At 41.2% G+C, this 15,202-nt stretch overlaps 1 protein-coding gene across 1 annotated transcript in view; it reads left to right on the top strand.

Moving 5' to 3' along the window:
• Positions 1 to 7,566: 7,566 nt before the first annotated feature.
• The window catches only part of LOC105934693 (ventricular zone expressed PH domain-containing 1), a gene marked incomplete in the record, with an annotated part of 84,094 nt that continues 76,458 nt past the window's right edge, over positions 7,567 to 15,202 (top strand). Inside the window, 1 exon segment of the mRNA XM_036149895.1 lies at positions 7,567 to 7,696.

Below are 15,202 nucleotides of genomic sequence, written 5' to 3'. Positions count from 1 at the left end.
ACAATATTTGACGATATCACAAAGCCTTTTATTATACGATTTACATTAAATTAAATTCACAAGTCTGCAATCGATATGATGCAATATCATCTGCCCATTTAACTTTATTATTTACATTTTTATCAACTCACCAAAAAAAAAAAAAAAAACTGAAAAGAAAAATGATTTGGTCATTTTATTTCTAAGCTATTACAGATGTCATATGCTTTTGCATTTTTGAGGGTCTCCTCTAGGAATGCTCCGTCATTCCATGGAGGTCTTTGATTTGTGTCCGCGTGTTATATTTTATTCTTAGCCAGTGTCTCACCAAAAACGTCATTGTGTTTGCACAACGACAATAAAGACGTTTGATTCTTCTTGATTCTTGGCAACTGGTGCTAAGCACCCTCTGCTGGGTGTATGAGCTATATAAAAATACAATTCCTTCCAGAAACGCTTGCACAAAAAGAAGACACAGAACAAGAACAAATAATTGCTGATAGCTTAAAACTGTCAAGAGCCACACAAAAACAACAGAAGCGTCTTCAGATTTGTATTGTGATTGTGCTTTTCTTTGAATAACAAATTCAACTTTCTAATTTTGCAGTCTTTCCTGCCCGTGAAAATTGTTCCCCCTCAGCAGCAACAATATAAGACTTCTCTTACCACTGCGCCTACCACCAACAAAACAGCTTGTGTTTTTCCAGTGTTGCCGCAGTGATTGAGTTCGGCGAGGCTGTTCAGTTACCCCTGAGAACGGGCAATTTGATCAAAACAGATTATACCGCAAGCCGTTTTCCATTGACTTAGCGGGAGATGGAGATGATCAGTCAATGTCATGCAACCCTGAGAGCTCCTCCATGTCACATGAAGGAGGCTTTATTGGTAAGCTTTTTCTTCGAATGAAGAACTATTTGGTTTACCAGTTAGCTGAAATAGGCAAGGTCAAAGCTGACACTTAGAGACTAATCCAAATCAATTCAACAGAAACCCAGTCTCTCAGTAATAGGTTATAAAAGATCCATTTAAATAATTATATTATTCTCACAAAACCAAACAAATCTAACAGTACTAACATAAAAATGTCAATTAGCTCCTCTATAGTATTTTTTAAAGCAGAAACCTAATCCTAAACTGCACTATTTTGAGACAAAGCCTTTGGGAGCAGGCCTTTAACAACAGGAAGTGGCATACTGAATCAGCTTTCATCATCAATTTAGTGCACACAAGGCAGGAATTTAACATTGGTTCCCCTTTGCTCTCATTGAAGACATTTTTAGTACAACTGAATAAAAGGAGGAATAGATTTTTTTATAACTATTTATATTCATACATGTTTTTACAAAAGAGGAACACATGGTTGGATTGGTGTAAATATGCATAGTATCGATCTTGGCTCTCTAGTTGTTAAGTGTTCCTCAGAGCGACAGCCAGGGGGGAAGAAACTGTCTCTGTGGCGGCTGTTTTTTTGTAAATAGCACTCTGTGGCGCGGACATGCTGGTAAAAGTCTAAAGACTTTGTGTGCAGGAGGCGTGTGGTCTGCAGAGATGTTGTCGGCCTTCTTCCTGAACCACAGAAATGTACAAGTCCTGGATGGAGGGTAGGTCAGCGCCAATGATCCTCTGTGCCGATCTAATTGTTGGCTTTAGTTATGGAGCTGTCCGGCTTAGCGGATGACCATGATGCCATGCGTGAGGTGAAGATGTGTCGTCTGCAACAACACGGTACAATGTCCAGCTGTTGTAAACAGAAAATGGATCAATTTGTCGACAAAGAAATTGATGTGTGGTCACTTATCGGTAACACATCACAGGATAGAGTGAACATTTTTAGCCTTATCAGATATGTACCTGCAGGGGAACCGTATTGGGGGGAGGGGAGTTAGGACAATTCCAAGGGCCCCCAAAAAGATAATTTTATATATACTTATGAGCTTTTGGGATGATTTAGATTTTTTGTCATGGGGCCCATAATTCACGACCCTTTCATTCCTGAACCTTTCATATGTCCTTTCCGTTGACATCCACAGCATGCTTTATTGAATGATTTGATAACTCTCCACAAACTCTCCTCCCTGCATGACATTGACTAAGCCACACGAATGAACACAACTACAGCTCTAGGTTTAAGTTGTGTGGAGGATGGTACCATGGATTGATGTTTTAACGACAACATTACTCCCATGCAGTTGCAGTGATGGGGCTGACACGTAATGTGTAAAGTAATTACACGCTGGTTAAAAACATAAGACCTGTGCTAATATACTGTATTTATATTCACTGGTTACCTGTTCATTTTAGAAGCCATTAAAAAATCCTGACTTTAAATTTCAAGGCCCCACATGGTGAACCTCTTTCTTTTATCACTGAATTGTTAAAGCCACACAGTCCCAATTCCTCAGGTCCCCGAACTGAAATGCACTCACAGTTGCAAAGATCCCATACGAAACTCCAGGATGAGGACTCCCAGACTGCCAATGAGCCAGTTTCAATATCTGATAATGAAAGTCAGCCCCTAAGTGAGCAGTGTGATGGATGACCTACATGCTTTTCTACAGCAGTCACTGTGTAGGATCCCACTATTATAGACTGTGGCTGGATCTACAGCAGACTGCAGATCGAAGTAAATAACACACACTGGAAAACCTGCATGGGATATTAGTCATTTTGCCAAAAGATATAATTCAGTTCCCTCAGCACTGTGTTAACCACATGCCAGGTTTCTGTTTCGCTTACATTAATCTGCTTTCTATGTGTTCGCCCCGTAGGCCGAAAAACTTCAATAAGATTAAAGGCTTAGGCTGGCTATATTTTATCTTTCTCGTTGCTATCAACAGTTCCCCCCTGGGGAAGAGCTAATCAACAATGAAACAATCCCACAGACAACATATTCATTTAATATAAACAGGAGGAAACTTGTATATCACCCTAAAGTGAACTTAAAAGACAAACAAGCTACCAGTTACTTCATCTTCCTTTTAAAGGAAATGTCAGAAGGGATTGCATGCATCTAATGTCATAAAAAAAATACATTTTTATCATAGCCGTGGAAGTTTATAGTTTTACATTAACATTTCAACCTAACGTGGAAATGTACTTTGCAACACAGTCATGTTTGTTAGGGAACATTCCTGTGCTGGTACAAGATGAAAGCAACCATGCAAATGCGATTTTTCTGCAACAAGTATACCTATACTTTTTTAATGCTTACTTAAAATTTTGGTATAGCACATTTTTCGACTAATATTCAGTTAAATGACGGCTGCAATCCCTTTATAGTATTAAATAACAGATATCTGTGCATAAAGACATCTATAAAATACATCTTCATCAATTCTTTACAATATCTGTACAAAAACAAGAAAGTTAATATGTTAATGTATAGTTTAATGTACCACAGATAATCTCTTATACAAGCAAATTAAAGTCCCCCCCCCACTACTGAGAACCTTTCTTTACTGTTTAAAATAATTCCAAGTGAAGATGCAAATTTAATTCACAATCATCAATGCTCCCACAATGTTTACCCAGAGGTTTTGATTTGCAGAGATGTGGTGACTAATAGCTGCTTTGGAGCCAAGATGTTTCCTCAGCACAACGGCCCTATTGTCTTCAATGTCTGGTTCCCATTTTGACACATACTGTAAAAACAAAGTGGAACGCACGCCCTTCACTCTTGTCCACAGTGCGTGCATCTTTTTTGGGGACGTCTGAGGAGCTGTCGCTCAAAGAAAACTACTGTTCTCGCATAGACACCATGTTACGCAAAGAGAAGTCCAGATAAACTCCGCTTTGATTTTGGAGGAATTGTTGGAAATATGAGAAAATGCAAAAGACACACAAGGGTAGACCCTTATCTAAAAACAGTGCTGCATGGTGGTTATGATAAGGGCAATGTGGGCAGTTAGCAAGGGCGATATTAAAAAAAGGAGGATATTTGAGCACCAGATCAGAAAAAATATAACTTATCTGTCAGCAATAGTTGGAACTATTTTTCCATTGCTTCCTTTGTGTCATCTCCAGCTTATAGGGAGACTATAGGGGACAAATATGGTGCCGGACAGCACTCTATTTCATGTTATATTTTTTGTATTTGATGTCATGCATTGTTTGACATATCACACTTGTTTTTATGTTTGTTTGTTGCTTTTACAATTAAATGATTTATTGTATGATCCTGATCAGCATCCTTCTCCCTGTGTTTGAGTCCACCATTACACTGCATTATGAACGGATTTAAACATTACAAATGAGAAGTTATTTAGAAAAAAGAAATCCCCAAAGTGTTGCTGTGTGGTCTTTGCCACGTGCAAACATGAAGTCATTTTCCTCACAACAGATATCACAACATGACTGGTTAATGTAACGTTTCGTTAGTGTTCGTCCTCCACGATGCCACAGCTGGTAAAAAATGAAAACTGTTATACTCAGGGAATGAGACCCTACAAACGTTCTCCCGAATGAGGAACATGTTCTCGTTATTAAATAGCAGTTGTTGTGGATTTTCGATCTTTACACACAATGGCCTATCAGAAATGGTCATAAAAAATGTTCTGTAGGCCTGCATTGACATGAGCACATTTTCTGTCCAATAATAGTGAAATTATTGACTGTGGAGTTCGACAAATGGCACAAGAGACTTTCAAACAGAAAAGTCTATGGCGCTTCTATAAAATGTTAATTTACTTTAAGACTTTTCATGTAAAAACTAAAACGTTCTCTCATTTTCTATAAACTTTAAGCTCTCAAAGAACCCCACCTCTACAGCCAGTTTGCCAGTCAAAGCCAAATTCTCTTTGCTTCCATTACCTTTGCACACCAGACGTAGAATGGGGAAACATCGCCACCTACTGACCGAAACAACAGACGTCAGAGTTTATTCATTCTTTCATTGTTTTCAGTTTATCACAACACATTTCTAGAGTTAAGGGTAGTCCTTTCTTTCATCACAGTGCCTTTCATTTCCCTTGAAACACCAGTTTCCTTACATGCCTACACATTGTTTTCAGCGCTGCACTGTGTTGTGATTGCTTAACTTCTTCTGGCACTTTTTAGCATCTGTTATGATGAAAAATAATGGCAGCCGGTAATCTGTTTGCAGGCAACAGCAGCTGAGTGTGGAGGAGACACGGCTGTGCTTTCTCACAACAGATGGTATAATCTTGCACATTCTACTGTAAAGGAGAATCTCAGCGCCCCACACGCTGAACTATTAACTAAGAGCTGTCATTCATATTAATTAACTCAGCTCATTGTTATTTAGGGCTGCTACATTTACCTCAGCCTGTTTCTTCTGACGTTGAAGTTGAGATCATCAGTTCAGTTGCTGAACAGACTGTAAACAACACAAACGCACTCACAGCAGCCTCTTGAGATTCAAACCAAGTGTGTGACACACTTCACGTCTTTATCGCTTTGCTCACTGGAGACAATAATAAAATGAACATGTCCTGTGCAAATGAGCATGAGACTTTCCCACCTATTCTCCATTCGATAAAGCAGCCCATAAATGGGTTAACTTCCCCTATTGAGTTGTTGTGAGGCTCCAACCTGTGACCTCCAAAATCTGTAAACTGAAAGGATCCTGCAGTAGTCTGTGAACTACATGAAACAATGTTGGCTTAAAACAACAACAATAGTAATAATAATAATAATAATAATAATAATAATAATAATAATAATAATAATAATCCATCCATTTTCTAACACTTCTATCCCTTGTGGGGTCACGAGGGGTGCTGGTGCCTATCTCCAGCTGTGTGTACCCCACCTGAGAGGTGGGGTACACACTGGACAAGTCGCCAGTCTATGGCATAATAATAATAATGATAATGATGGTGATGATGATGATAATAATAATAATAATAATAATAATAATAATAATAATAATAATAATAATAATAATAATAATAATAATAATAATAATTCTATGTGGAAAACATAATTACCAGGACAGTAACCTTAATTCAATTGACTCTGGAGGAAGTGTGAACAAGAAGAAGGCCACACTCATAGAGGAAAGAAATTATTAAAGGACGTGCTGAAAAAGAAGCAGAAAGAGCGCAGGGAGGACTATAAGAAGAAAAAAAAATTCAAAATTTTTTTTTTCAAAGTTAAAGAAAATCATAGTATGAGACCTCCCAGCTGACATCTATGAACTTATTATTTTTTGTTTTTAGCATGTGACTGGGTGACATGGGCCAAAGTTGCTTTTATAGTTGCTGCGAGTAGTTTTAATGCAACAAACTTTCATTTTATGCCTAGTTTTAAAAATTCTTCTTCTTATTATTCATTTATTATTGACATGACCATCAGGAACATGGAACTTGGAGACATTGCTTAAATCTGTATGCTAAGATATGCCCAGTTCTTGACTAAGGTTCTCTGTAACTAGAATAAATGAAAGAAAGTGCACCAAATGTAGATGCATGTTTATGGTGTGCTCCTTTTGCCTCAGAGGTCGGACTCATGAGTCGCATTTACATTATCTCCGCCTTTTTGCGTTCCAGTTTCCCTCTGTCGGACAGTAGAAAAAAACATGGACGCATGTACAGTTGTTAAAACAATAACAATGACAATAGCGCTGTTATACACAGGCATTTTGTACAAACACAGTTGAAATATCCTGTCTGATGAACGCTAAAAGGCTGACTAAATGTTACATGAATTATAGAGAGCCGCTACAAACAGTCAACGTTTTACTCAATGTTGCCGCAAGTAGCAGATCATGAATGCTGATGTCTGGTATCATCCTGTTGCACCAACTTTCCGACTCATAATATCGCCTTTAGGGGGTGGTTCCAGTTGAATTTTCCGACCCGGGCGTCGAGAATTCCGACTTTCAAGGACAAATGGACACGCACTATCAGAGTGCCTGTCGAGGGGGGACATTTGGAGGCGGGGCTTAGAGTTCAAACTAAATCATTCTTCTCACTCACGGTTCGAGTTCACACAAAACAGGTATAGGCCTATAGCTCCTTTAAAGATTAATGAAAAGGTGGAAAATAATTAAAAAGCTCTTATGAAAAATATTGTTGTTCAAAAAGTGTTGTTCAACATATTTCGTTAGATTACACGAAAGAACCAGGACTAAACAAGGAGAAGCAGTATTTAGTTCCTATAGCTCCACTTATCTGGAACAAACTTCCAGAAAACTGTAAAAGTGCGGAAAACCTGAGTTCTTTTAAATCAAGATTAAAAACACCTTTGTTTAGGACTGCTTTTGACTGTTCTAGTTAAACTGTTCTACTGAAACAGCATTAGTTCAACTTTTTTAGTCCAACTGTTTATTGATGTTCTATTTCATCTACATTTTATTCCTACTTGCTTATATTTTGTTTTATTTTCCTGTATTTTAATCATGTAAAGCACTTTGCATTGTCTCTGTACTGAATTGTGCTATACAAATAAATTTGCCTTGCCTTTAGATGCATCATATCTAACACAGAAAGTTGATTGGAGTCGTATAAAGGCAAGAAGAAGAAAAAAAAAGTCCCTCTCCTATCGTTTCCACTTGTTGCGCAGCGTTCTCCCGTCCGGCCACACGATGGCGCACTTTGCCCGTGCTGACGGACGCCTGCAAGCACAGACACGCGGGCTTGCCCTGTGAGGGACTCCGGAGCCTCGCAGAGGTAAATGTGTACAAACGCGCCGCCGTGGAGCACCGCTCGAAGGACCGCGGCCGCTCAGAGCGCTCCCGGCGTCCCGGATGGAGACGGTAAGCTGTCTGCTCGAAACAGAGGCCGCTTGGACTTTTGTTGTTTGACGCCATTTAGGAAGAAACAGAATCCGAGCTGAGCGAAACGCGTGGCTGTCTACACAGGGTGTCTGACGTCTGGAAAGTTGAGAGGACGAGGAGGAATCAATGAGCAGAGCACGGATGAGCTGTATGTCCGCGCATCGGATAGTTTGTTGGCTCTCCATGCAGGCAGGTAGCTGTGACAGAGAGAAAGCGGGCAGGAGAGGTGTTTCTGAGTTGGCTGAGGGACGTAAACACTTGATCATTATTGATCTGGCGTGGCGCAAACACAGCGAGAGCACATTTATAGTACAGCTCTCAATTTTGATATCCCACAGTGTCGGATTACTATGATTACACACTTCTACTCGTGCACGCACCTGCACGCCCATGCCCGTCTCGGTGTTTCTGTGGGAATACAGAGGAATGCGTTTCTTGGGAGTCTGAAAGGCAAGTTCAGTTGCATTGCTTACATTCAGTCTGAGACTCCTAAAAGGAGAATGTCGTCTCTTCGTGTTCAGTTCAAGTGGAAGTGTGGATGCTGCCCCCCCTCTCTGAGTGTGACTACACTGAGGTGGGGATTCGGCTGAGGAAGATGAAGAAGAGGAAGACTGGGGGACTCCTCAAGGTCACAGACATCCACAGACAGACAGACAGACAGAGACCGCTGGATGTTGATGAGGCTGAAATATTTCTGGGTGCTACTTTCCACTTCAGTTATGTTGTCAATTAAGTTGCCCTCATTTATTTCTTGTTCTTGCTTACCTTTTCTATGAAATTATTCACACACACTCCTCATCCCAGGGTTCTTAAGGCGAGATGAATATGAAATCTACATTTCAGTTGTTTCTCCTTTCTTTCTTTTTCTTTTCTTTTTTTTTATTCTTGCTAGGTGTTTGGTGCAGTGTAATCCTGCCCTTTTCATGTTTAACCACCCCCCCCCCAGAAAAAAATAATCTCACTAAATACATAAAAAAAAGTTATCTGATGTTTAAAAGGGAACACAGTTATGCAATTCAACATGGCTCTATGTTAAAGACAGTTTTCGGCCAACGCGGGTGAAGCCACTCCTACCCGCTTTGCACATTTGTTTTCATTCAGCCACTCTGGGTCGTTTTTAGCCAGACCAGCCAGTTTCATATCGTGTCACATTCCAAAATGTTCAACTTCGGTGGCATTATTTGGCTTAAATCCAAAAAACTCCCACCCTGCAGTGGTCGTGTTTGGCTTTGACAACAGTGTAACTTGTTTTCAAACTAGCGTTTTTCTCTGGCTCTCTCTTACCATGCTCTCATTTTAACTTTGAGCATGTGCCTACCTGACACAAGCTGCCCCCCCCCCCCCCCCCCCCAACCGTATTCAGGACTGGGGCACGGGGTGGCAGAGTCAGCAGAGATGCGCAGGCTTACTTTTATATCGGACACCTCCTCCAGCTCCTCTTTGGAAGCCCGGTGTCGAGCTGGTCTGATGTTCTCTGGCTGAGACGAAAATCGCATTGCTCCTTCTGAAGCCTTAGATTCCACCATCAGGTAGACTCCAGGGTAGCTGAGAAGTGTGAGCTCTTCAAAGTGCTGCACATGAACAGAACGTAAGCAAAGAAAACATGACAGAGGAAAGTGCATTGCAGTGGAATATATACGACTGATGAACACCCTTATGCTCGAATATGGCGCTCTTTATGGACACTCCATGACTGGCACTGAAGTCCAATACCAAAACACCACTCAGGATCCGATCGGGGAGGCCATTCCTCCCAATAACACCCCCCACAGGTGTCACTGTGTTTTCCCAAGTGGGCGCTGGAGTCCCCCAGTAGAATGATGGAGTCCCTGACACTGGCACAATTTAGCACCCCCACCAGGGACACTAAGAAGGCTGAGTACTCCATGCTATTGCTCGGCCTGTAAGCCAAAACAACAGCCAGAGACCACTCTCCGACCTCACTCCGCACTCATCCAGTAGGGGAAACCCCAACATGAAGAGGCTGAGCTGGGAGGTTTCAACCAAACCCACCCCAGCTTGCTGCCTCCCTCCGTGGGCCACTCCAGAGTAGAATACAATCCCGCCTTTCTCAAGGAGCTGGGTTCAAGAGCCCAAGGCTTCTGTGGAGGAAAGCCCAACTTTTTCTAGCCAGCATCTCTTGACTTCCTGCTCAGGCTCCTTACCACCAGTGAGATGACATTCCACATCTTTAGAAGCAGTCTAAGCATCTGTTGATCGAATCGCCGATTCCTCCGCCTTTGACTGCCATCCAATCTTCATTGCACCAATCATTGTCTCCCTCGGCAGGTTATGGGTCCACTAGGGCCTCACCTCACATCACTTGTTTGGGCGTTGCTTGGTCAGTTCCTGGGAGGAGTAACCCAGCTACAAGATGCTTGCTGACAAGCTCCAACCCCAGGCATGGCTCCATGCCTTGTTGAAATGGTCATCACGAAGGTTTCTGAACCGATCTTTGTCTGACCCGCCATCCATGGCAAACTTGTCATGGGAGACCCTTTAGTCCTGGACCACATAGCCCCTGGGATCACTGAGCACTCAACCCCCATCCATGTTAAGGGTGTGGTTCAAGGAGGAGTTGTTGGTAATACCTGATCATTAAATGTTTTCTAGGTTGTTTTCTTCAATTCTTACTAAAAATATCCTGCAATACTAATTCTTCACATATTACTGGGGGCAGGTCAGGGTGAGCCATTGATTGGTCTATTTCTTTCTACAACTGCCTAATCTTGGTAAGAGTCAGGGGAACCGGTGACCATCACCACCAAGGAGTAATAGGTGGGGTACCCTGTAAACAGATTTAGACTATATTTGAATAAAAATAATTCAAAACATTGCTAAGGATCTATTTTAAATGAACATTTTCCCAGCTTTTATGATTTGAGTGTTGTGCATCTACTACATAGGGGCTTGCTGCAGTTTTTTTTATCATGTGACACTGGTTTACATATCAGAATATCTGTTTTTCCTCAAGGGAAAGCTAGCACAGTTTATTCCATTTGAAGATAACTTCAAAAGCCTTTGCATGCCACATTTCGATTTTTAGAGCATAACCTATATGACGTACACCAAAAAGAGAAAGCTGTGCATTTCTCTTTTTTATTACACTTTCAGGAGCAAAGGTTACCAAAAAGATGTCTCCTCCGACCTCGAGACACATTAAGCAAGAGCAGATCTTATCTGAAAGCACTTTGAGGTCCTGATGTTTTGTGCACCGAGATGATCCCTTTAATCTGTCTGTTCTCCTGGGTTTTACTCAGATGCCAAGCCCGGAAAAACTTGCTTCCTTTCGTTCAGATTCAGAGTTTATGCTGCAGGCCACAGCAGGAAGTGCAATGAATAATAAATGGTTTTGAGATTATGTGTGAATGTTAGTTGGCTAAGTGTGGCAGTTTATGCCCAACACCAACCAGAAAATATCCTCTCTGTCATGGAAATCCTCTTAGTAGCATAAAATGAGACTAAAACATAACGATAAACCTTCTCTGTTCCAGTATTTTATGCTAGAGTTGCAGCATTTTGACACAGTTGTGTTTGTAGACAGTCAGATAGTTCATGTATAGCCACCAAGACACAAAAATGAAAACAATATTGACATATGTTCAAGTTTTAGAAAAGTAAAATAGTTTCATCTATTCCCCCTGTTGTCCCACCTTTAAATAAACACAGTTGGTATCAAAATATTTTTTTGAATAATCAGTATTCGTTGAAGCTGATATTTTTTTTTACTGTAAGGCTAGCAGGATTGTTTAACATTTCTGAGTACAATGTTCAGGACTGTAGCCAATTTCTGATCTTGTTTTTGTTGTTGTTTCTCTTAAGGTTTGTCTAGCCAGTTACCAATTTTGACCCATTCCAATTTCTAATTAACAACTATTAGAGGGTGTAAGAACAGCAACATTTTATTTTATCGCCTTGCTTCCTTGTTTTTAAACCTATAATTCCTTTAATTATGATGGTTTTCTGCTTACGGCAAATCAGTTGCTGGTTTGATCCCCCTCTACGACCGTCTCAGTGGTTGTGTCCTTGGGCAAGACACTTCACTTCAATTGCCTGCTGGCGATGGTCAGAGGGCCCGGTGGCACCGATGTATGGCAGCCTCACCTCTGTCAGTCTGCCCCAGGGAAGCTGTGGCTGCTACCATAGCTCTCCACCGTCGGGGTGTGAATGTGTGCGTGAATGACTGATTGTAGTGTAAAGCGCTTTGGGGTCAGCTGACTAGTTAAAGCGCTATACAAGTACAAGCCATTTACCATTTTGCTGTAGACCGTTTAAGCCTGCCTGTTGAAAGCATTGCTGTCTTTTACTCGCTCACAGCTTGATTGAACCCTAAATGTTTCTCAGCATGCGATAGAAAATACATTTTCCTTTAAAAATAGCTTTTTAGACCCAGTGCTTTGTTGATAAATACCTCTCTAATACTATAAATAGCCAACTTCACCCAGGAACAGCTTCTACACTGAACAGTGTTGTTGTCAGGGCACCTATGTTGCATCCACTCTTCCGCTCAGGTAGGTGATCATCAGCCAACTTCTCTCCACATCTCTACTTTGTAAACTAGTTTTGTGTGGATCACCTGTGACATAATTAATAGATGACTTAATGTCTTTTAATTGTCATTCGTGTTTTGCGTTACTATGTATAAGCTGGCTCCAGAGACAGCACTTTGCTGAAGTCTGTGTGTGAGCTGTGAGCAGACATTAAACTGTGTCTGAATGTTTTTATCGTCACCTCGCTGCTATTAGTCACTTGTGCCCTCTTTCTGCTTCAGTCTGGGGCAGAGTAATCATCATCCAGTTGGTAGTTTAATCTCAAGCAGTGCCATTTGTCAGTGTCTGTGGCCAAGACGATAAATCCCAACAAAGGCTCTGATACGCTCATCAGTTTGTTAGTGTTGAGAGAGAGAGAGAGAGAGAAAGGATGTACATGAATATATGAAGAAAAAAAAATCTGTATCTGTTGGAGATTAGGAGAAAGAATTTTTAAAGCCTTGGAGCATTATTCTTTATGAATGTGAATCATTAGACATTCAGAACCATATGTGTGGCATTAAGTGGCCTTGGTCGAATCAACCCATCGCTGTTTGCTCTCAACAAAGGGAGAGAGAATTTCTCCTCTGCCCTGCCCTCTATTTTCTCTACTTGTCTCCCCATGTTTCTCCTCCTGTCAATCTTTCCATCTTTGGCCTCTTACAGTAGCTATTTTCTGCAGCTCCTGTCCCCCAATACTTCCACGTCAGCTCTGCAGCTGCATAACACCAAGACATTAATTATGGAGAACTTTCCCGCTCTCAAAACAGACGTACAGTAATACAATAGTCCTACAGTGTTGCATTGCTAAGCCTTGGGGATCCATCTCTCAAGTCTGAACTCCTTTCTCTGCAGGAGTGTGGACCTGCTACCAAAGGGCTCTTTTGGGATTCTCTTCTTCGCAACTTTTCCATCTTACTTATTTATGAAATTCAAGGCATGATTTATGCAACCGACCGGCCCAGTTATAGAACAGCTATTTACCTGGTCAGATTTGAATAGTATCATTTGAGCAGAACATGAGTTTCTGCACAGGACAGGAAAAAGTGTTTTGGGTGCTGGTCATTATGCCTTATACCGTTTTACACCTTTTGCTGTTTGTTGTTGTTGTTGTTCCGTACCAGAATTTTTCTGGTAGCAAGATCAGTTTGTACAATTCTTGGGGCCATTTCTTACAGACTATTTCAACCAGTATGTCTTTTGGTTTGTGTGTGCAATTGTAAGCTGTGTTTACATGCGCAAAATTCCTTGATCGAATTGAAATTTTTAATAAAATCTTTTTAAAATGATCGGAATGCATTGTTTATATGGGCACAACATCATTTAATCTGATCATGATGTGTGTTTTAACGAATCAGGATTAATTCAGAATAGAATCACTCTGAAATGTGCAGAGTTCTCAAATTTCCCTAAACAAAAGAAAAAAGACACAATAAGAAATTGTACTTCCAACGACGCTGGGAAGAAAACAAATGCGGAAGTGTGTTTGTTCTGTGACTGAGCATCCAGAATGGACCTGTACCAGGTTCTAAGAATGGCTGAGACATTACTGTACTCCCTAATTAAGCTACAGGCTCAGCCACACCAACAGCAGGTGCCCCAAGACGAATTACAAGTTCAGAACAAGAGTTTAGATGGATGCTGTTCGGATTAACAATTGGCATAAACCATCCATCTGATTTGGAATACATCCATCTGTCCATCCATCCATCTTCTTCTGCTTATCCGGGGTCGGGTCGCGGGGGTAGCAGCTTCAGTAGGGAGGCCCAGACGTCCCTCTCCCCAGCCCCTTGGGCCAGCTCCTCAGGAGGAATCCCAAGGCGTTCCCAGGCCAGCTGAGAAACATAGTCCCTCCAGCGTGTCCTGGGTCTTCCCCTGGGCCTCCTCCCGGTGGGACGTGCCCGGAACACCTCATATAATATAATTTTATTCAATTGAACTTAATTTTATGACCCTAGATATTTATATAATGATATATTAGGGCAAACCTTTTTTTACTGTCTGTCATTCAATCAGACAATTCTTTTTTACTGTTTGAGGTCAGTTAGGATTCCCAAAATTATGTATCCACTGCATTCGTTTCTGGCAGAATAGCCTTGTTTCCTCAGGCTTGCAAGAGTCCTCATTTTTTCCTTCAACTGTAACAATGGTTATTATGGCCAAACACTCATCAGACAACAGGACATGTCTCCACATGTCCAGTATGGTATTTTATCAGACTTTGTCATGTTATTTTCTGCCTTATTGGCTTCTCTGTGTGGCCTTTCATCCCTTGTACTACAGGACTTGTTTCAGTGCTGATAAAGACTCTCTTACCAGCTTCAGCCTTTAGCTTTTGTTCTGGGGCTGATATTTACATAAGCATTTCTACTTTGCACACAGAACAGTCTGATGAAGTGACGCTGTTAATTCCTGTAGATGGTGGTGTGAATAGATGAACATGTCGCCTGTCAGGCATCTACAGTTCAGTTCTGAATATCTTACATCATTTGTTTTGCTTTTTTGTTATCTCACAAGGAAGCAGGTGCTGTCTTAAAATTTATCTAGAGCTGTGAGTCTAATTAAGTCCAGTCTTGGGGAATTAACCTTAATGAGAAGCCTAAAAAAAACCTAACATTATCTGGGCTTTCCAAATAGCAACAGTGATCCAGGTGTTCATAAGTAATCCATTTATCCACTGTCTAAACCCACATAGCGGGGTGAGGGGTTTGGTCCTTTTTCCAGTAACAGTCATTGGGTGAGAGAAAGGCACACCCTGGAGAGGTCGCCAGTCCATCACAGGGCAACACTAAGAGAGAAACAAGACAAACAACCATCCACACACTCAATCAAATCTTAGTGAGATCGATAATATTAATAGTCATGTTTTTTTTTCTGTGGGAGGAAGCTGGATTGCCTGGAAGGACCCACACGTGCAGGGGAAGAACGGGTGAACTCTGTGTCAAAAGTCCTCTGG

The sequence above is a fragment of the Fundulus heteroclitus genome, chromosome 18 (assembly GCF_011125445.2).
Source record: "Fundulus heteroclitus isolate FHET01 chromosome 18, MU-UCD_Fhet_4.1, whole genome shotgun sequence".
NCBI classification, from domain to species: Eukaryota; Metazoa; Chordata; class Actinopteri; order Cyprinodontiformes; family Fundulidae; genus Fundulus; species Fundulus heteroclitus.
This window is presented reverse-complemented; position numbering and strand designations above follow the sequence as displayed.